The sequence below is a fragment of the Eleginops maclovinus genome, chromosome 4, assembly GCF_036324505.1.
Source record: "Eleginops maclovinus isolate JMC-PN-2008 ecotype Puerto Natales chromosome 4, JC_Emac_rtc_rv5, whole genome shotgun sequence".
Classification (NCBI taxonomy): domain Eukaryota; kingdom Metazoa; phylum Chordata; class Actinopteri; order Perciformes; family Eleginopidae; genus Eleginops; species Eleginops maclovinus.
Window position 1 is genome coordinate 9,687,914 of NC_086352.1, and position 22,449 is coordinate 9,710,362.

At 41.2% G+C, this 22,449-nt stretch overlaps 1 long non-coding RNA gene across 1 annotated transcript in view; it reads left to right on the forward strand.

The window, feature by feature from the left end:
• The window catches only part of LOC134863472 (uncharacterized), a 43,816-nt gene extending 23,601 nt beyond the window's left edge, over positions 1 to 20,215 (forward strand). Inside the window, exon 3 of the long non-coding RNA XR_010165664.1 lies at positions 18,466 to 20,215. This is a non-coding gene — a long non-coding RNA (uncharacterized LOC134863472). The remainder of the gene's footprint in view (positions 1 to 18,465) is intronic.
• The last annotated feature ends 2,234 nt before the right edge of the window (positions 20,216 to 22,449 follow it).

Here is a 22,449-nt window from a genome sequence, read left to right on the forward strand (position 1 = left end):
AGTGGCATGCTCAGAATTAAATTCCTTGGAATGTGCGTGTGACTTTTTGAAATGGCGAGATGTAAGTACATTAGCAGCATAATGACGGCTGATGTTTGATACAGCTGACAGCTCTGCGCTGTAACCACAGTGCTAACGCTAAAGAAAGCCCTACAGACTGACAGGAGCAACTACTACTTCACAGCCTGAGCTACCAACGCTATGATTTATAGCTTTTAATGTGCTAGGCTTACAACAATAATATGATGTACTTAAAAAAAGGAAGTGGAACGGGTGATCTCGTAAACTCTTTTCACAAACTCTCTGTCAGTAACGACTGCTAAGCTATACAAGCTGTCTGAAATGATTGGGGGGCAATTAAGATAATTTATGAAGAAAAATACTTGTCACTGTTGGTCTAAACAGCACAGTGCTTATTATACTAAAATCAATTAAAATCAAATGATGATGCCATACTTCTATTATAGATTGATGCTATAACTTGATGCATGGTCTTTTTGGTGTACTTTTTCATGCATATATATTATATTTTCTTTAAGAAAAGCTTCTATTATCCGACGTGTGTGTGTGTGTGTGTGTGCCTTTTTCCATTCACCTGCACCTTCTTTCATCCATGTGAATGCTTGTGTGTGTGTGTTTGTGTGTGTATCACTGCAGCTCTGTGTGTCTGCCTGCCTTTTTAAAGAGGCTGTGAATGATCTTATTTAGTGTGTGCTGATTGCTGCTTTAACCTGGCGGCCACGCTGGCTGCCGCTGCATTAATAATCGCGGGGAGGCAGGAGAGCTGGCGAGGCCCGCACCTTGTTCACCGCTCGCTCGCTCCCTATCTCCACGGCACCCAGCAAAGAGCCAGCAAACAGCAGGGGAAGTGTGGCGGAAAATTACAGTCTTCACATGCCAGCCAGGAAGGCTGCTGCTGCTGGTGCTGCTCGGTGGGGGCCAGTGCTGTGTGAAGAAGACAGAGGAATTGGGAGGACGTCTGAGTGTATCAAGTGTGGAGGCAGAGTGGTGTGTGTGTGTGTGTTTGAGGTTGTGTGTCTTGTTTTTCTCGTGTCCTTTAACTTTCGGCTTCTCTTTTTGAAGAGGCTTCTTTGAGATCAGGCTTTGGGATTTGAATCCAAATTCAGTTTATATTCAGCCTTGGGTTTAAGGTTACTTTAACAATTAAGATATTTATTTAAAATGAATGTAGTCAGTGTTTGTGTGTGATTATTTGAGTATGTGTATTCTTTCACTTTTTTTTTGAAGAGGCCACTTTGAGATCAGGCTTCAGAGTTTGAATCAGGATTCTGTTCCTAACCCTTTGTGACTGTATTCAGGCTTTAGTTTAAGGTTACTTTTAAACAAAATAAGAAATCAACAAACGATGAATGTGGCCAGTGTATGTATGTGTGTGTTTAGCCCGTCTTCCCACTCTTTGTTCTTCTTTAAGAAGCTCATTGGAGATCAGGCGTTCGGGTTCAAATCAGGATTCTTCACTGCAGTTAGTTTCAACTCAGGCTTGGGTTTAGGGATTCATCTCCAATCAAAAAGTTGTATACAAATAAGTGAAGCTGCACATGCTTGAGTGTGTGCACATCGGGGTTTGTTTCCTTGTGCCTCTTTGATATGTGTTGTAACTGAGTTTGAATGTACTGCTTTTTTGTTAGCCGTGAAATAGAGGACATGTCCAGGGGTGCCGACCTCCATTCCCACACTAGTGGATATAGAAAATATATGGTTGTTTTGTATGTACATGAGTGGGTGTGCATGTATTTATATGTGAGAAATCAACACAGGACATCAGAACATGGCAACAAAGCAGTCCGTCATCAGACCTCCCTTGTGTCAGCATTAACTAGACGGGTGGAAACTGCTGCCCTTTCTTAGCGTGGCCAACAATTCCGTCTTTCAGTCCAGTCCAGACGACATTTTGATTGGTTGTGTGAAGATTAAAGCTTTGCACTCACTGCCAGGGAGAACAGTATAATTGATATTTCAGCTCTGGGCAAACTTGCCTTTCGCAGGCCAGTGGCTGTTTCAGCAGAAAATTAATGTTAGCACAGCTTGGCGGCAGAACGCTCGGCATGTTTCAGGAAATATACTTTGAGTTGGGTCTCTCTGGTCCAGTAGTTTCTGCTGCAACTCTCTGTGTGTGAAATGAACATCTTGTGTCAGGGAAATGCATACTCTTGGTGTGTGTGTGTGTGTGTGTGTGTGTGTGTGTGTGTGTGTGTGTGTGTGTGTGTGTGTGTGTGTGTGTGTGTGTGTGTGTGTGTGTGTGTGTGTGTGTGTGTGTGTGTGTGTGTGTGTGTGTGTGTGTGTGTGTGTGTGTGTGTGTGTGTGTGTGTGTGTGTGTGTGTGTGTGTGTGTGTGTGTGTGTGTGTGTGTGTGTGTGTGTGTGTGTGTGTGTGTGTGTGTGTGTGTGTGTGTGTGTGTGTGTGTGTGTGTGTGTGTGTGTGTGTGTGTGTGTGTGTGTGTGTGTGTGTGTGTGTGTGTGTGTGTGTGTGTGTGTGCGCCCCCAATGTACAGATATATGCCAAGATGTTGCGATACAATTAAAGGTGTCAAGAACACTTCAAAGAGGAATACAACTCCAGTCTAAGTAGGATTTTATCACTCCCAGTGCTCCTTAGTAATATCAAGTTGCTCAACAATGAGGAGCATCTCTTGTCTACTTCATTAACACATGTATAATGCAGCAGTCTGAAGAACATAAAACTCGACCTAGCATGAAACGGCGCCGGAGTTCTCGTTCCGATAGCACCCTCATGCTGCTGCACTTGTCCTGAATGGGCCATTAAAGTGGACACAGGGGATTAGGCAGATGATGGCTGCTGAGGTCCTCATATTGGTGCAGTGTGACTCGGACCACATTAACACGACATTAGTCCCATTTTCATTCTGACGGCGTGCACTTCCCCACACTGGAGAGCGACTGAAATCATTGTGACCCTCACGCTCCAGCCTTTCATTTCCTGTCGCCATTCAAACCTTCCTTATCTCTCTCTCTGTTCTCCCATTTTCCTCCTTGCCCTTTTTCCTCTTCTGTCTGTCTTTTTGTTCTTTCTCTCCATCCTTGCCCACCGCACACCCCGTTCTCTCCCCTCCATCTCCCTCTCTTTCTTTCTTCCCTTCTTGTTCCACATCAGCGGCTGGGTGAAGCCTCTCCCCGTCATGCTTGGCCGCACTCCCCTTAATTACCATGTATTCTTCTTAAGCTAATAAAAAACGCTGATGAAACCGATTACATGGCAGCAGGGCTTTGTGTGGAGTTGGATTTAGGCACGGATGGGGAGTGAGAGAAGAATAGAGGAAGAGGGGGACATTGAAAGAAGAGATAAAAGGAGGGAGACTGTAGGGGAGTAGCGACATTAAAAAAAAGCTGCAGACAAAGGAGTTGTGAGAGATGGAGAGAGGAAGGGAGGAGACGGAGAGAAAGACGGAGGCTGAAAAGAAGGGAAACGATGGATGGAAATGGGGGGGGGGGGGTGGGAAGGTTTGGGCAGTAACCCGTTTGTTGTCTTTGTTGTTGTTTGGGTCAGAGATGCTTTAAGCCCTGAGGGAACTTCCTCATCTTATCACAGTGAGCAGACGGCTGGCACATCTTTCTCATTACTACCCTCTCAGTTATAGATTACTCCTGCCTTACTCCTCTCCCCAGCCACAGGCAGTCTCTGTTACAGTCTACAGAGCTACGCTTGCACCAAACACAGTTTGAACCCCTGAATATAGACTTTGCCTTTTTCTTTCCCTTTCATGAGCATTAACTCACTCTGTCTGTGCATGTAATCGTTGTTTCAACTGAAACCAACTGTGGCTTGGAGGAGAAAATGAATTAGGGTTTCTTGCTTGATTGAAAAGGCTTCAGAGAGGAGCTGGTAGCTGCTTCATGATACACTCTTTCTCTTGGCATTATAATGGGCTCCCTGCTCAGCTGGATGAAGTAGTGCTTCTCCAGTTTCAAACTTCATGCATTGCAATTGAGTGTAAGACTTTTAGTTTCAATAAATGCAAAAAGAAAAACACAAAAGAAAGTTCTCAGTTTGCAGCAATTTTTCAGTTGTAGCTGTTTGGATCCCACAAACTTGGTGAATGTGATTGAACACAAGCGTGAAAAGTTGTCCTTATTTTGCACTCCATTAATAAAAGCTTAGATGCTACCGTAAAGTGATCCAAAAGTGGGCAAAAATATATCTAAAATGTTGTTATTATTATTATTATTATTATAAGTAAGACTTGTACTTTATTTGAGTATTTTCGCCCTATATTACTTCATACTTCTGCTCTGCTACATTTTGAAAGGTGTTGTACTCCATTACATTAATTTGACAGATTTGGTTCCTAGCTGATTTACATTTTTAATACAGATATTAACCAACTGCACCTATTTGATTTTATTGTGTTATTCAAGTATAAGTACTTTGCAACAGTATACTGCGCAAAGTTTTTGGGTATTTCCAGATTTCATGTGTCTATATCTTAACGTAAAATAGCTTCAATTATTTAGTTTTATTTTAGGGTTATCTTTTCTTACTTTTTATCCTCTTTAACTGTGTTTACGCATGCATCAGGTACAGTACACAAAGACGAATTCCTCAAGTTAACCTACTGATCATATCTTATTATAGGCTAAGCTAGTATATAAAGTAATTCAAATAAATCCCACTTTTACTAAGTGGAACAATGAGAAGATGAACACTTTAATGCATCAATCATTATTAAACAAACGTTTTAAATATATAGTGTTTAAATGACACCCATGATGTTTAACTGTGGTATTTAAAATATTTCAAACGATGATAACATATTAACATATGATAATATTGTGTATATAATCCAGCTTCTCTAAAAACCTTTCCCTATAATTGAGTTAGAACATAAACTAACACCTTTGTTCCCACTGTGAGAGCAAATTTCTGTGTGCTTATCTAGAGCCATTAGCAGCAGCAAAGTGCCACCCTCAATGCACACAAATGCCCTGGAACAAGCTGTGCCATTACGGGTTTGTTGTCCTATTTCATGACCCCTTTTCAATGAATACGGAAGCCCTGTGAGGCATCCGCCACATTTACATGTTAATGTTTGCTATTTGTAAACATAAATTGAAAATGTCAGAAGCTCAATAGCTAAATGGAGATAAGTAAACACATTATGGAAACGCTGTGGCCACTTAAAGTTGGACACCCATTACATACAAAAGCCGAAAATTATTAGGAAAGGATGAGGAGGAGGTAAGAGGAGGAGGAAGAAGACAAAGAGGAATAAGAAGAGGAAAAAAAAGAGGGCAAGGGCGCTTTAATTCGCGCAGCACGTACTTGCCGAGGGGGTGAGACGATTAGGTTTGTGATGAGAGGCAGCAGTGTGACGGAGAGGGCATGGGGGGTGTCAGGATGAGCGAGGATGAGGGAGATGAGAAAGAGAGAAGTATTATCTTGCTGTGCTTTCACAATCCTACACATGCACGTGCACGGGCACACATTTATACGTGTAGATACATACAAACGCACTTACATCACATTGTGCATGGTCATGCCCACGTGCACACACACATATGCAGATATTGTTCACACTTTCTATTACTTTCTCTTTACCACGCACGCACGCACGCACGCACGCACGCACGCACGCACGCACGCACGCACGCACGCACGCACGCACGCACGCACGCACGCACGCACGCACACAGCCAGTGGAGAAGAGGAGTCAATGCAGTTGGCACCTGGTTCCCCTCTCTGCACACACATTCATCACTCAGTCGTGGGCCTGACAGAACCCTCTGCCCCACAGGCCATGGTTCCACACACACACCAACTACACACACTGTTACATTTTCACACACACACACTAACACACAGACGATAGAAGTAGAAGACATCAGCAGTACCATCAAGCAACAAAGCTGCCCACAGGCCTGTGAGCTGCACATAAACACACTTATGATGTTCCAGGCTGTCAATAAAACATTTTCCCAGATGCCTGAGAACTTTTAGATTAATCACCTACTGGTAGGTATGGAATACTAATATGAACTCTTTTAAGGGGAAAATGCGTAGAGGGTTAGAGCCAAAGATTGATATTGCGCTCATATTTATTTGTAAAGTATAATGGTAAAGCTAGCTAGCTTAGCTGAGTGGAAGCAGATGGGACACAGTTAGCCTGTCTCAGTCTAAAGGAGACAAAACCGGCTACAAGCTTCTATAAAGTTGACTCTACAAAGCAGTTTCTGTTGAATTTGAGAGTTTCATTTGATATTTAGGGGTGGGGGAGCTATTGGTTCACATAAGATATGGCATTGTTACCCTTTATGGTGATTCATTTAACATTGTGAAGTCATCTCGACAGAATTTAAAAGGTTAAAGTCTCCTGAAAGTGCAGCACACAGTACGGTCTACTAATATATCCTTAAGATAAAAGTAAGCATTTGGGCGCTCTTTTATTTTCCTAACTTAACAAATGGCTTAACAGGAGAGTGTTTTTTTTAATATGTAATGGGAAGTTGTCATTTTAAATTGATTGGAATCAAAGGCAAACATTCAAAACAAGTCAGTTGAAATGGTTCGGGCATTTGATCACGCTGCCCCCTGGGCGTTTTGATTTGGAGGTTTTTCATTTGGACGTTTTTTTCTGCTATAAAACCCAAGGGTAGACCCAGAAAACACTGGACAGATTATATATCTCGACTGGAACTCTTGAGATTCCCCTCGGGGAGCTGGGAAACATAGCTTGGGAGAGAAATGTGTGCCAAACTACCATAGTGACCATGGGACCTTTGCTCTAGTCTTTGTGGGCCACCATTGGTTATCTAACCTTAAATTAAATGTTCTGAAATCTGTGACATTATTAAAGCAAGTAACATGTCTGTGCCAGAGCCAGAAACTAACTGAACAGATGAATTACTAACACACTATGCCAGGTCTTGGTAAAAAATGGTAGTTCTATAAGCTTTGAGTCACTTATCCTATTTGGGAACCCTTTGATCGTATTTGGTCCATTCCTGCGCTCCAGATGCTTTTCTTATTGAACAAATATCCTGCAACAATATATTTTGGAGTCCTTTTTCCAAATGTCAACAATAAATAATGATGTTCTTCCATAGAATCAGTTTTTTTTTTCATTATTACTAAAATGGATAGTAGACATTGAAGCTGTGTCGGTTTGTCTGCACCTCAATGTTCAACAGCAATGAAAAATCATCCAAGGGTTGCAAGTGAAATTAAAGTAGTAGGCCCAAGGTCACCTGTGAACAGCAGAGACCAGGGATGAGCTAAGACAGCAGGTTGAATGTGTTCATCACTCTCCTCCAAACAAATGGTGTTTGTGTGAAAGTGGCTGTGGACACTCATAGGAGTCATGAGAGAAAAGACACACTGTTATTACTCTGAGGAATGGACTGTCAACACATCTTCAATATCTTCGAGCTCTGCAGCTTATACCATCATACAAACAGAACATGTCAAGGCCTTTTGTCCAGTGTATGATGAGAATGAACATTACTACCATTAATGAATACTAGTGGTGTCAATCGATTGGAAAATGTAATCAGACATTTATAATACATGTATTTTCCGGACTACAAGGCGCACCTGAATATTAGCCACACAAGCTAAAATTAGGGGGAAATCCTGTTTTGTTCATACATTAGCCGCACCGGACTATAAGCCGCAGGGTTCAAAGCTTGTGCATAAAGTAGCGGCTTATAGTCCGGAAATTACGGTACTCGTCTTGCTCTTGCTATTCTAGTCTCTTTTTCGCGCTAATTCATACGGCACTACTTTGCCTGGCGGACGGACATGTGACCAACATACCACTCTTTTCCCCCGTGACTGTGTGTCTGATCACATGCCCTTCCGCCAGGCAAAGTAGTGCCGTACAACAGCGGAACAAACCAAAACAAAACCTGTTACGATATCACAAAAATCATGAAAAATCCATAGAAAAGCCGCACCGGACTATAAGCCGCAGGGTTCAAAGCTTGTGCAAAAAGTAGCGGCTTATAGTCCGGAAATTACGGTACTTAAACTTGTATAAACTAGTATTTTAGTATTCTTCTGCTACTATCATACTGTCAGCACTTTCTTTTCCTACATTGGTGACCTTGTACGCTATCTCCCTTTCCCGTGCAACTTCAAGAAAATGGTTAGCGCATGCCTTGGTAAAATAGTGTCTTCACTTTCACCACACACAAGCGAACAAGGGTAGTCGCCATTTGTCATTGATAAGGTGTGCCGTTATACTGAGGTAGTTATGTTTCCAACTGATGTCCAATAGTCTCCAGTCAGTAGTCTCCAATCGTTTTCTTAATGCCTTTCCACTGCCATGCAATAGAAATCCACGCTGGAAATACGAGAGGAAGATGAGGTCAAACATGGAATGTGACTCATTTACGTTATTTTCTTTTAACTTTGACAGACCTAGTGAATACACAATATACTGACGGTGTACATTTACATACACAATTATTCCAAACATTTATCGCTCATTACCTTTAAGGTAATTCAATAATGTACACTCAGTTTATTGCTGAACATTGAAGCATTCATTCTGGATGTGAAAATACATTAATGTTCAAAACCTCTGGTGGTTAACAGGTTTATTAAAGCAGCCTATTCCTCTCTCTCTCTCTCTCACACACACACACACACACGCACACACGCACACACGGTGTCACAAAACACATTTTGCTCAGCACACACCGTGTGTTTACTCCTGTCCTTCCTCTTAGAGGCAGTTGTATTTAGTTAATAACACAAGCTAACATCACACGAGTAATGGTCTGTCTTGCCTGAGCTAAGGCGGTGTTACCTTCATAAGTTGATCCTATCAGCTGTCCGCCTGAGAACAAATTCAAACATCAACAGGTAACCGGGTTTCTAGAACACACAATGTTTACTGACTCCATTTACAGTAACAAAGTGGATTTAGAGGGAATCATTACTCAAATCCTCCCCCGTCCTTTGTTACAAGGTTTGTTTTTTGTGTCGTTTGGAAGCAAAAACCACTTGAGTACAAGGCAAGTGAAGATATTCTGCTGTTTTATTTTACTAATTGAAGATGCTGTATTTGCAAATCAGCTCTGATCCATGTGTTCCACAGCCAAACCTCATTTTGTCTGCAGTTTTTTTCAATTTTATCTTTTGATTAAAGCTACCATTAATAATAATAATAGAATAATCCGTCCTCCTTTTGTTTCAACTGGCCCCTCGGTTATGTACAGCTGCCATCTTAACAGATCAACTTCAGCCACTTCTTAATTTTACATTGCTGCACAAAATGCATCCGTTGTTTTGTTTATGCAAGTCATGTGGTTTTAGTCTTTTTGGAATTCCCTGAATCACGCAGATACCGGAAAGAAAGATAGAAAGGTCTTCAAGTAAGTATACAGTATTTAATAGTTCACTGGGAATACTGGCCATTTAGTTGTAAGTGAATTAACAATATTATGTACCTAAGTGTCAGTGCAAACCATACCAGGGTTTTTCTCCACAAATCTAGTATCAGGGCACTTCCGGTCAAAATTACGGCCAAAATGCCGGCCCGCCCACTTTCCACTAAAAATAATGCACGAAGCCAGAAAGGTAGTTTCTTCATGTCTTAAAGCTGCTGTGTGATATATTGCACATCAATCAACAAATAAATCCTAGGTTAGGGTTTCTTTACTTCCGCTACAGAATAAAAGGAGAGTAAAGAAAGGATCTAATTCAGAAATCACAGTTTCAGTGTACGCCTGCTGCCTGCCACTCGTCCACCGGGAGACCCACCGGACATCCATCCCCTATTTATTTGGAGCTCCGTACAAACAAAGCTTTCTTTTTGACACGATTTTCATATTTTTGGAGTATTTATACAGTTTTTGACAAACTGAAATATTGTTTTCTGGCATCACTTCCAAATGTTACAGGGAAATTCAGCCCTGTTACCTGGACCCGGTTTAACCCTGTAGAATAAACGTCACAGATTTTTGTCACACGCTGACTCTACCCTTTAAGACGTTTTGCTCTTCTCACAGTGTGTGACTCCTTGTATCTTTTACAAATGGCTAGATCTATAGATGAATATATTAACAGTAATCTTGAAATCAACAGTTTTGTTGGAGCAACACAGTGTGGAACAATATTTCAAAGTGTAGGCCAATTCCAATTAACATAACGTGCTTCATTAAATTACAGGGTATAACGTTTCCTTTCATTACTGAGTAAAAAGCATCAACCTATGTCGGGAAAATACATTAAAAGGGTGTCTCACCGTAGTGATGAGGTGTAAACAAGTAATGTGTTTGCTTTTCATGATACATTAGATCTCTTCTCAAAGTGCAACTTAAGAAAACTGCAAATGTGCACAAAGCTTTGCCTTAAGAAGTGTGTGTGTGTGTGTGTGTGTGTGTGTGTGTGTGTGTGTGTGTGTCTTGGAATGTGCTCATTTGAATGTGAGCACTTGCATGCGGATTGCAGTATTAATGGCCGTTCCAGTACATTTGGTCTGACGCCAATGGACCCAATTGCTTAGCATGCCTGCAGGACATTAATTGATGGCCGGGTTACGCTTCCTAATAAGTGTCATAAATAACGGTTTAGCAGGACGAGGGGAAAAATCTCAAATGCATTAACCACTGCGTTGACATCTTAATGGAGATTCAACTGAGATGTGATCAAGTGGAATCCGTCAAGTTGGAATCCATTAGTGCAGCGGCTGAAGTCTCCACCGCGGCAAACTGGTGTCAGCGATAACGGCGATGGGACAGACCCGCTCTACTGCTGGTCATGTGTCACGCGCAGCTTTTAATGGACAGCCTTGTCAACACCCTCACCCCCACTCGCACATGGCCCTCCACCAACACAGCTGTTGAAGCTCTGTCAAACCAGCGTGTCCAGGAGCCACACACACCCTCCCAAAAGTCACTGATGGAGACAGTAAAAACCACGGACCGTTCAGTGGCAGCATCATTGATTTTATCCCCGAATTATTGTTGAGGACATACCATGCCTTGCATACCAATGGAGGGGCTCTCACAGGCAGGCAGACTGGAGGGTCAGATTAGCCCCGGGTTGCCACAGTTTTTGCTGGGGGAACGGAAGTTGGAGAAAGCAAACCCTGGCAGCTTTGTTTGGCGATTGGTCGTCCAGCATAGGCACACATACACATGAATTCATAAAAATGCACCCATGCCAGATTCACCTCTGTATTGGGTTTGCAGCCAGGAAGCTCATCAGTGGAATTGCAGGTTTAGCCAACTGAGGATTTTTCTGTGGAACCAAGCCTCAAATAAATGGGTTGGGAAAACCTCTGAGCTCCCACGATATACTGTAATTGATGTGCAACTCAGCAACGGTATGCACATTAGTTCCATGCATTATATTACAAAGAAGTGTATGTATTTAAGTCCATGTGTGGGAGAGAGCCAGAGTGTGCATATATGTATATGGCGATTGTGTTTCTATAGTACATGTCAAAAAGGATTTCTGGATGTGTATAAGTGCATACTTATTTGCATGTGTAGGATGTGTACATCTATACTTCAGAAAAAAGGTCTGAAAATCTGCTGCCACTGTAGTTAATATATATTCTTTTAACAATCCTTTGCAATTGGGTGTTTTTGGGGTTATAATATAAGTCATTAGAAGCAAAATGAAGTAAATAAGGCACCACTTCTGCACTGTAATAATGCTGGCACAGGAAGCCTGTCACTGTAATCATACCTTTATTATTGGTTTAAAAGAAAAGAGCTCATTTTTTTAACATATCTATATATATATATATATACATAGAGGTTAGAAATGAGTTATTTTCCACCTTAGCAATGCTATTTTTTTATTATTTTAATTTACGCAAAGAGCCATACACGCACAGATTATTGCCTTGCACACCTTGAACATGGGGTTGCTCTGGTTCAAGTACCTAACTGGCGGCCAGCTGCAGAATTAACTGATGCAAAAACAGTTCAACACTCCTCTTTCATCGCCAGCTGAACATCCAGAGATTTAGAAGCAGCTAGGTGGTGGACACATGCATTCACTTTCCATTTAATTCTCCACCTCATCAGTTAGTTTAGCTGAGAGGTTTTAGAGAGTGTATTGCCACAAGGAGTAATGCTAAAGATTAGCGAGTGTCAGGTTGAGACGGAGCCTGTGTGTGAAAATGTGAGCAACACCTCTGGCTCAGGCCCACTTAAGGTGGGATGACCTTTAAGGAGGACATGCTATTCTCTTTTAATTGACACACTGCTATTTACTTGAACTGCTTATAGGACATATTATACTCATTCTCTCTTTCATATTTGTATTAAGTGCTTCTACTGTGACACGTTTACATGCTTTAATGTTCAAAAAGTGCTTTATTTTTCTCATACTGCCTGTGCTGCAGCACCTTTCTGTCTGAATGGGAGCCCAGTCTACTCTGTTTGGTTAGCTGGCTGGTATTGTTGTGATTGGTCATCTGTTTAGAATTGTCTCGCCCGTTAGGTTATCAAGTACAACATTTTGGAGCATTGGCCAATAGCGTGTTAGTGATGTCACTATGTTACGGAAGTAAACAAAGGAGTCACATTTTGTGTGTGGGAGAGAAACTCCCTCTGGAAGTAACTTTGGGATTCAAGATTTTGCAAACCATTTACATGCATACAAACCTAAATCACAAACTACAGGAAGGGGAAACACCCAGAAAGCCTAATAGACCCTCTTTAACTGATGCATCTTTTACATTCTTAAAGTCGGTTAATGCTTGTACTTTTTCATTTTAACGTCCCTTCATACATACTTACAGTTTTCTTTTGTTGCATTATCCAATTAGTGTTACAATAGAAGATTCCTTAAAGTAACTCCGAGTCGCTTTACTTCAGCGAACTATTTTATTACCCTTGCTGTCATTCTCTGTCAGTTAAAGCTTGGAAAGTGCCTTGCTCAGCTCTTCCAGCAGAGTGGTAGATGTAGTCTATCATTAGCCTACATAATGTCTTGACAGGTCCTCTTTGTTAAAGGAATTCCCTCAAGTTTATCAGCGAGGTCCTGTGAAGTTTCTATTGTAAATGTGGCAGTGTTTAGGAAGAGCATTGAACTGCTGCAGTGACAGCCTGTGTGTGTGTGTGTGTTTGTGTGTGTGTGTGTGTGTGGGGGTGGGTGTGGGTGTGTGTGTGTCAGCAAGTGCGCATGCTGGTAGGTGTGCTATTTGTGCTTGTATGTGCATGGAAATGTCTTTTTGGGCCTGTTGGGTGACAGTTCCGCTCTCGGCAAGTAGGTAATTAGCATGCATTATTCAAATAGCAGACAGAGGGAATGAGGGTGGGGACCTGTCCACCTGGTTGTCAGCACGGGAGCCCGTCTCGCTCAGCGCCACTTACTCCGCACATTGGGAACATGAGAGCGTGTCTCTTGTCAATGTATTACCCTCCTCCCAAGCATTTGTAGATAATACACTTTTAAAGGGCCCCATTATGAGGCAAGATATGATCGTGGTAAGCCAAAGTCAAAGACATTTAATCTTCAGGTTTGAACAGAAATGCCTGTCATCCACATTTATGTTTGAGTCAGATCAGGTCGGTTTTATTGACTGAAAGTGTTGTACAAAGTACTTCACACAGCAGCAAGGGCATAAGTAGAAAGTAATTCACATTAAAACAGAAACACTAGCCGTCTGACATACGGAGCTTTATTTGAGATGACACTGAGGTCCTATCTTAAGGTGGCGGTATAAAGAGCCCACGCATTCCTGAAATCAACCTGTACTGCATACAAATAACAGGACATGAACACTTGTGTCATCCAATAACAAACTGACATTAAAGCTCTGCAATAAATTCTACTTATGTGAGGCTCATTTTTTTGTGGTACTCAAAGAGCCTATAGTGTGTGTGGTCTGCTGGATAACCGTATTTCACAAGCAGCTCCCTTTTTGTTTTTCTTCTCTCCTGTTAAGTTATTTCTCACTGAGGCTTTGTGTTGTTGGTTTACTTAAAACTCCATGGCAGCAATATGAAGCTAGCTGAATCTGAAATGTTTTCTGTACAAGGCAGCAAAAGCAAATTGTGATATTTTAGACCAATTATCGACTTTCATGCACTTGTATGTAGCGTGTGAAAGACCTTCCTCATTCAGAAAGCAAGCCTCTGCAAAGGCATCTGTATCTCCACAAACATATCCCTGTGATGAGCTAAATTATGTTTCTGCAGCACTGGCAGCTCGATTAGGAAAAAAAGTTTCTTTACTTTGCACCTTTTGAGTAAAAGAGTTACTATAAGATCCAAATACACCAATATAAAGTAAGACATGTTAAGCTTCTCATATCTGCACAACATTGCAGTAAGTGTAAAAACTGAGTACACACATACATGCATCCCATGTTGGCAATGTTTTCAGCATATTACACACCCAGTGCTTCTGTTTCACCACAGCCAGTCCTGCTGGATTATTATTGTCAGACTCATATTTTAGCCACAGATGAGTCATTAGCACCTTGCCTTATCTACCACCCATTTTCCAGCCCCACCACGACACCCCTCCAGGAGCGGCCTCTGTTTACTTAATTGATCAATTAGCTGCTTGAGAAGGCACCCTCTCCTCCACATGTCCCATTTAGCCAACAGTTACATGTGTCACTTTAATTGTGTCCCTATCTCCTCTCCCAAATTATTTACCTACTCACTCACCCACGCCGTACAGCTCCATTGTCCCCAGGGGACTTACGGTCTGACTTGAATCGTAATATGATCATTATTTGACATTTACAGGCAAATGATCTCCGAGCCAAGACATATAACCTGTAATCACCACAGTTTTAACCGACACGACACGCTCTCTTAGATTCAGTTGCGAACTTTCTCCTAACCAATTGTTGTTTTGTTCTACAATATTTGAGCAAATGTCACTGTGTCCTTCTGTTTCACAACGGTACTGGAATAAAGTGAGTCTTGAGCGTGGACAGGCATTGAACCAAAGCCAAAAAAACGTCCCCAAATGAGAACTGCAGAAACAAAACATTGCAGAGGAAAATGATTTTTGTGTCAGTGGCTGACTTTTTACAATGGCCTTTTTTCCCATAACTATTCAGCCATGGGTCTGCTGGCCTGAGGTCCTTTTCCAGCGGGTGGACTGGCCATGAAATCAGACTAGCATAACCCTTCTCCCACAAAGTGGATTTACACAATTTACATACAACAGTCTTTTGATTGTGCTGGACCACCAACTAATCCTTTGTTCCCAGGAGGCTTCGGCTGTCCTTTACCCTCTCTCTGTTGCAGACTCTTACTGCCCTCGAGTGGGGGACGGCCATATTACATCCTGGTATAGGAACGGTGTGCTCATTAGATGGCATTTGTTAATACTGATTCACACGCGTTAGAAAACAGTCCTTTGCATCTGTTGGCAATGAATGCACCCAATTATTAGAGGGATTTTAAAGCATTCAGATTATTTCAAAAAAAACTAATATAGTTGAATGTGTGGTCAGGAATCCACAGTCATTGCACAGTAGATTACACTCAGTTACATCTCACTGTATACAGTACATTGGGAAAAACCATCACACCTTGTTGTGTAGTTTGTATTTAAAGTTAAGATATTGTTCTTATAATGAGCTCTGGAGTTTTTCACCTCCATGTAAATACTGTAAAATATTTCAGGCAAACCACATCATTTGTTGTTTATATCTACAGCACAGTACAAGTTGATTTCATTTGAATGATAGTGGATGTTATTTAACCTACTCTCAAACAACCACAAGGTGGTGGTAAATCCCTGGACAAAAGAGACTGGATTTTTCTTCTGCACAAAACAGACCTGTAGCTTCTGAAACACATGTTTTTTTTTGTCTTTATTCACCCAAAACAACAACAAATACTGTGTATGTTAATTTTTCTGTACAAACATGACATTTATTCTGGCAGTTTTACATCCTAATTTGCATTGTGTTGCAGTTTAAACTCATTTGCGTCATCCTCTCTGCTAGTTCAACATATTGGAGAGTGAACGTTCCCTTTGTCCCTGAATTAAAAATAAACAGATTAAATAATGTTTATTTCTGGACTCTTTACAAAAGCCTTTTATCAACCAGATTGTTTTAATTTCAAAAAGCTAATTTGTTTTGTTTGATTATTTTCTCAGCTGGAAATAAAGACAAACTCTTCTCCAGTTCTCACAGTGTGCTTTTGTGAAATGAACAATTGACAAACAGTTTTATCTTTAGAAAAATGGCCAGTAGCGACTAAAAAGAACTAGAGTCAGAAAACAATAAGATTGGTTTGTTCCTTATTAGCCAAACACTGTAGAGGAGTTTTTGTCCTGTTATTGAAAGTGTGGGGAAGAGGGGGGGGAGTGTTAAACCAGAACATATAGCATCACATATTGGCTGACTGAAATAGCATACAAACACATATGATCAAGTGATATATTGAGAGCTGGCGGTTAGTGGTGTGACTCTGTGATCTGTATGTGAAATATTGTGGTTCACAGGCAATGAATAGTGAATTCACTTCTTTTTAAAAAAAATTATTAAATCAACCGCATAATAATCAGTTTTTATCCTCGGATTGTGGTTGAGTAAAGAGTAAAAAAGAAACTATTGCTTGACGTTTTCCTCATCTAAACCTGCATACTTACTGTATGTATTGAATCTAAATTCAAACATCGTATTGACATCATCATGATATGAAACGTTTTAGTCCATTATATACACCTTTTGTGGTCCATACCTTTAAGTATAGTATGGCCTAGCCTACTATAATGTCATTTATTATGGATCCTGGTTAATGAAATATCCTAATACTGAAAAACACCTCATATGAATAAAGACATTATTGTAGTATAGTGTTATTCGAATAACACAAATCACAAATTGTAATCCTAAATAAATGTCAGTACATATATTAATGTTGATAATACTTAAAAAGTATTGTTACAGCATGCATTTCGGATGATATGCTGAAAAAAAGAAGTTCAATCTAAATCTAGCTATTTATTTGAGCATAACATATCATTGAAATAGAGATTTAAATAGCATATTGCAGTATGTGAAGTCAAGTTCATGAAATAGTGTGGTGTTCATAGCTGCTCAGTGCAATATTTAGGACAGTCAAATTATTGAAATTAAAAGTACTGTGTGTGCATGCTGTATGGTCCTAGCCATAGTTCATAGCATTTCCTCTAGTAGGTAGATGCAGAGTTACAATAATGACTAAGACAAGACCACACAACTTGACCTGTTCAGCATGGAGTCGAAGCAGCACTGCAGGAATGTGTGTGTGTTTACACTCATGCATGTGTGCGTCAGTACTCTTGTGGCCCCCTGGCATGATAATGGTGGTAACCTCTGTCAGATGCAGGCCCCCCATCACAAGCATGAAGTCATCAGGGTTCAAGCTACATCTGCCCATTAACACGGAGGCCATAAGGACGCAGGCGATCCACAGCAGCAGAGCGAGCCTGACATGGAGCAGGACTCTCCCACAGCGAGCTCACCCGCCTGCACTTTCCAAGGACATTACGGCTCCATTCCCCCCGCTCTCCGGTGGCAGGCTATCATTAGTGCGCTTGCGAGAGCCCAGAGAGGTGATAGCAGGGGAATTGTGGGCTTTCATATCCACAAGCCGGTCGAGGATGCCAGGCAGAGTGTGGTAAATTAGCTCAGAGGTGATGGAAAATAGTGGGTTAGTTTAATGACAAGTTTGTGTGGCCATGTAAAAGCACTCATCAGAGAGTGGGCGATCGAGAGAATGGGTGAGAAGCACAGAAATAAAGAGAGAGAAGGGATGGTGTAAGAGTGTTTTTGAGTGTGTATCTGTCTCCCCTTTTCTTATTAGTGCTCTGTTTACTTTTCTACCAATGTGCTAGATTTCAAGCCGATTTCCAGCTGCTTGAGTGTTCATTTTAACAGAAAATAAATCAATGATGTGTCAAGGATAAAAGCTGAACCTTAGATCATTTAATAGAAGGAATTCAAAGCACAAGCCAGAAAAAAGAATCAAAACAGTGTTAATACTATAATAAATAATGCAATATTCTACTCGTTATTTCGTACATTCACTTAATCTAAATCTAAAGCATTGCATCCATAATAAACAACTGTGACTGTTATGTAGTATTAAAATTCACATATTTTTAAAGGGAACTGTTTTTGTATTTTGCTCTTAAATGATATCTAGTTTATTTTGAAATATATCAGGATATTTTTGATTAAATAGCAAGGCAAGCAAAACTCTGTATTGCATTTATTTTTACATAAAATGATTTGAATGGGTTATAAAGTCCTGTTTATCCTCTGACAGTATTCCACATAAAGCAGTTCAGTTCAGGTTTCAATGCTAATCTGTCGGCTAATCTTTACTAATCTATATCAAGATAAGTAAAAACCTCAAGGATAAAAGTGTACATCAATAAAGTCAGTATTAATAAATGTAAGTTGCCTGTTTCGATGCGTTGTTTATTCATGCGTCTAATTCACTTTGAATTGTATCCTTAAAAAAAAAAATCAATCCTCCATCTCTGTCTCCCTTGGCAACAGGTTATAATCCATAGTTACGAGGAGCGGTTGCTAGGTGCGTTGCCGAGATACAGACCCTTCTCTCCGCTGGCGCTACGTAGGAGGCCATCGGGTCCTTGATGATGGCAGAGAGATGAGGGACGGGTGAAAGGATGACAAGAGACGGGACAATGAGGATAGAAAATAGAAGCACACACACCTGACGGAGGCTGAGTGAGCACAGGCACAAAGATAGCGCAGAAAAAAGGCTGAAAATGAGAGCGGGGAATGAAAAGTAAACGCAAAAAGGATAATGTAACAGTCTAAGTGGGCAATCTGAACACCTCCATTTGCCACGGCTGCATTTTAGCGTGTCCGTTTTCTGCCTGTGTTTGTGTACATGTGTGTTTTTTGTGCATCCGACAGAGGAAAAGACAGAAAGATGGGAATCTCCTTTGACTCTTTGAAAAGCCTGCTATTATATAAATAAAAGGGCCCTAATGGCTTCAATCAGTGGATCGTTTTTGGGTAGGCTTTTTTTTTACCTTGGGAGTGAGACAAATAGGAGAAATAAAACACCATAAGAAACTTTGAGAAAGGGCATGTTAGGTGTCTTGCGGTGCGCACGAATAATGGTTAAAATGTCCGCCATTTGAACTGGATACAAATAACCAAAATGTAGCTTACTTATTTTGAAACCGATTCATAAAAGAAGGTAGTTTTTGGACAACTTCGACCTCTTTTCACATGTTCCCCCAGATGTTGCTCACACTAACAGCTCTCTTTTTATTAGCGCTCATGGCCATATAACCACCTGAGTTACGCAAGCTGTCAATTTATTTTTCCTAATCCTGATCCGTTTAGTATGGTGATGATAGAAACCCATGGGAGTGCTTACTCCTCACGAGCTTTCTTGTTGGTAGATAGAAAGAGTGTTCTTTGGTGCTGAAGCTGCAGGAGCCATCTGCCGCTCCCAGCTACGATTATCCCCGGCTTTTCCCCCAGGGGGCAGTAGCAGCGTGCACACCGACACCGCTTAACTCTGCCCCAAGATCAAAGCCACCATCGCCCGCTCTCTCGTCTGTCTACCTCTAGGACAAGTTTTCAGCAGTTTATAAAAAAAAAAAGATATTAACATGATGTCATAGAATGAGATGTCGACCTCAGGAAGCAAAGTTGTGAGCTTGCTTTGAGTCGGCAGTGAAGCTCTGCCGTGTCCATCGCTTTTGACAATGTTATTAAGAAGATAATTCTCGCAAGCAAATAAACAGTGTGTAACACCCCTGTGAATTTTCCTTTCTGGTTGGGTTATTGTTTGTGTATTTCACTGATATTGTGTCATCTGGTGAGGGAGCAAATATCAGGGTTAGTTAGAGGTTAGGCTTCTGATCTCCTTTGAGAGTGCAACCGAGAGTAACTCTATATTCATTTGAAATGACACCTACAGTACATCAGTTATAGCTGAAAGTGTAGTATCACATTCGTCAACAATGAATAACTTATTTACGGTCTCTGTTTTTGTACCTAATTCTCTCTGGACTTTAGTAATTTAACAATCATATGGCTTGTAAGAAGTACCTAAATTGTGAGAGAATTTCTTTTTTTTTTGTATTAATGAAAGTTAATGAATTTGAAATCTCAATTGTTGGCTGCCTAAGTGTGATTGCTTTGATGTCTTAATGTACCCAAACAAAGGGAAAGAAATAGCAAAATTAATTAAAAGCTTTTTCGTTTGTGATTTGCACTTCCTCACTGAAAAAAAAATCCAATTAAGACATGAAAATATGCAATACAAGGGTGGCAAAGGACTGTTTTTACCAATTTTCTGTAAACTGCTTATTCTTGTAATGTGTTTAATATGCATTGTGAGAGCTAATGCAAATAGCGTTGGATTAAAGATGGACCGCAGGCTCAGTCTCTGTCCTTCAGCTCTGCAGCCTCTTTATACTGTAGACCTTGCTTTCAGGAGAGACCCCTGTTGGTTGATTGGAATGACTCCGCTAATTGGATTCAATTCCTAATTGAAACGTAATAAAAATGCATCAGTAGACGTGGTGCCAACAATTACCTCATGCAAATCTCCTGATGAATTGACGTGAGGGGCGTAATTGCAGCTGTAAAAAAAAAACTGCATTGATTTCTCCTGGAATAACATCAATTCAAATCAGTTCACACTCACGCTTCAACCTGCATGTGGAAAGCATTTGTCACCACTCAGTGTCCCCGTTTGGAGGTATACTGGAAGGAAAAAAAAAAAAAATGGAAACATCTGCACCCTGTCACATGGGCACGTCAAAAATGATTGTGCTTGTACGAGACTTCTACATCCATGCATATGCAATAAAGCATTCTCAACAGTTGGAGGAGGGAAACAAAAGGAGAAATGTCTTTGTTCTTTGCCTCTGGTTTCAGTCAGATGGTGCACGGGTTATGAATTTCTTTGGTTTATAGTGCAAACATATTCTGCTGGGGACATACCACAGATACACACAGTTGAAATGAAATCAGACACACACACACACACACAAAGGAACTATGAAAGCTTTGATTCTTCCCCCTCCGCCAAATGTTCTGAACATTACCCGTCTGTCTGTTGATTGGGGGTGGCAGCCCAGAGAGAAAGGGTTAAAGCATCTTCTGAGTTATTGCCTGCCGCTGTAGTCATAGCAACAGGTTAATAAGTAGCTTCTCTGATCTTCCTCTGTTGCTGCACAGGTTGCTAAGATACAAATGGCATTGAGGACCCGGTGGACTGAACTGCAAACATATTTTGATAAGAATGAACTTTAAGCATTTAAAAGTAATGTGGAAGGCTCTGTGTGCACCGAGGAATGTAAAGAGAGAAACTCCAGCATTACACCTACAACCGCAGCGATTGCATCTACCACATTTGACCTATCCGGGCCGAGGAAAAAGTAACCCAGCAAAACAAAACTGAACAAATCCAGCTACCTCATACCTCGGAGGCCAGTGGTTGGCCCGTGTGTAAAGGTAAACGGGCCAATCAGCTTCGGACCAGAGTGGCTGTTCCTAGACGCGTGTGCGAAACCAAGGGCAAATTAAAGCATTGCCTCCGAGTTGCATCATTCTCCCCTCACAGCTCTATTAGTAGGCTAGCCACAATGCCTCTTTACGAGAGACACTCAGAGCAGAATTAGGCACACTTCCCTGCAGTGATATGTCTTTTTATGAACCACACTGGCATCATGTGTGCCAGTTCCTCCAGGAGACAACCGCAGTTGAATTATGGGCAGAAACACATGTCTGGATATCTGTTTTGGCGTAATAGCAAAGCAGCATGTTGAACTTGTAATGTGCTCCTGGCTCGATGAATTTCTTAAAGAAAACATGATGAAGCGAGTCAGGATTGACGACGTGAATACCGATTCTAAAAGTAGATGGCGTCCTCACTTTCTGTGTTTTTATCATCTTAACTTTGTTGTCGTCCTCTGCTCGTCTCCTTCCCCATCGAGTAATAGAAGCTGCAAAGTGCATTGATTCTAAAAGACGGACCATCCACACTGACACAACAAACGAACAAACAAACGGACAGCTTGACTGGAGGAAGCTGTGAGGCCGCAGTAGGGAGCACTGGAGTCGTTTTTGATGATAATGCTTGATCCCTCTGTTCTCCCTGTCACTGGGCATTGTGCTTTCACTTCAGCTCGGCTCAGCTGTCAGCACACAAACAACCCTCACTCAATTGCCCGTGCACCCGTATGAGCTCACACACAATATCCCTGGCGGCAGGACTGTGTGCACTCTTGTACACCGTAATTACAAACTGTGATGGAACATATGATATAATAGTCCAATAAAACATGGGTGTGTGTGTGTGTTTATCCTGTTTCAGAAATGAGTAACTATCCATGTGTGGTAATTTGGATGCTTATGAGGAGCAATAATTGTGTATTTGTGTGATTAAGACAGTAATCAGAAAGTAATGACACTTCAGGGTGATTTATGAGAATGGACGGGATTTCACAGCTGAAAGGTGGCAGGTTAAACAACATTGACCCACCAAAT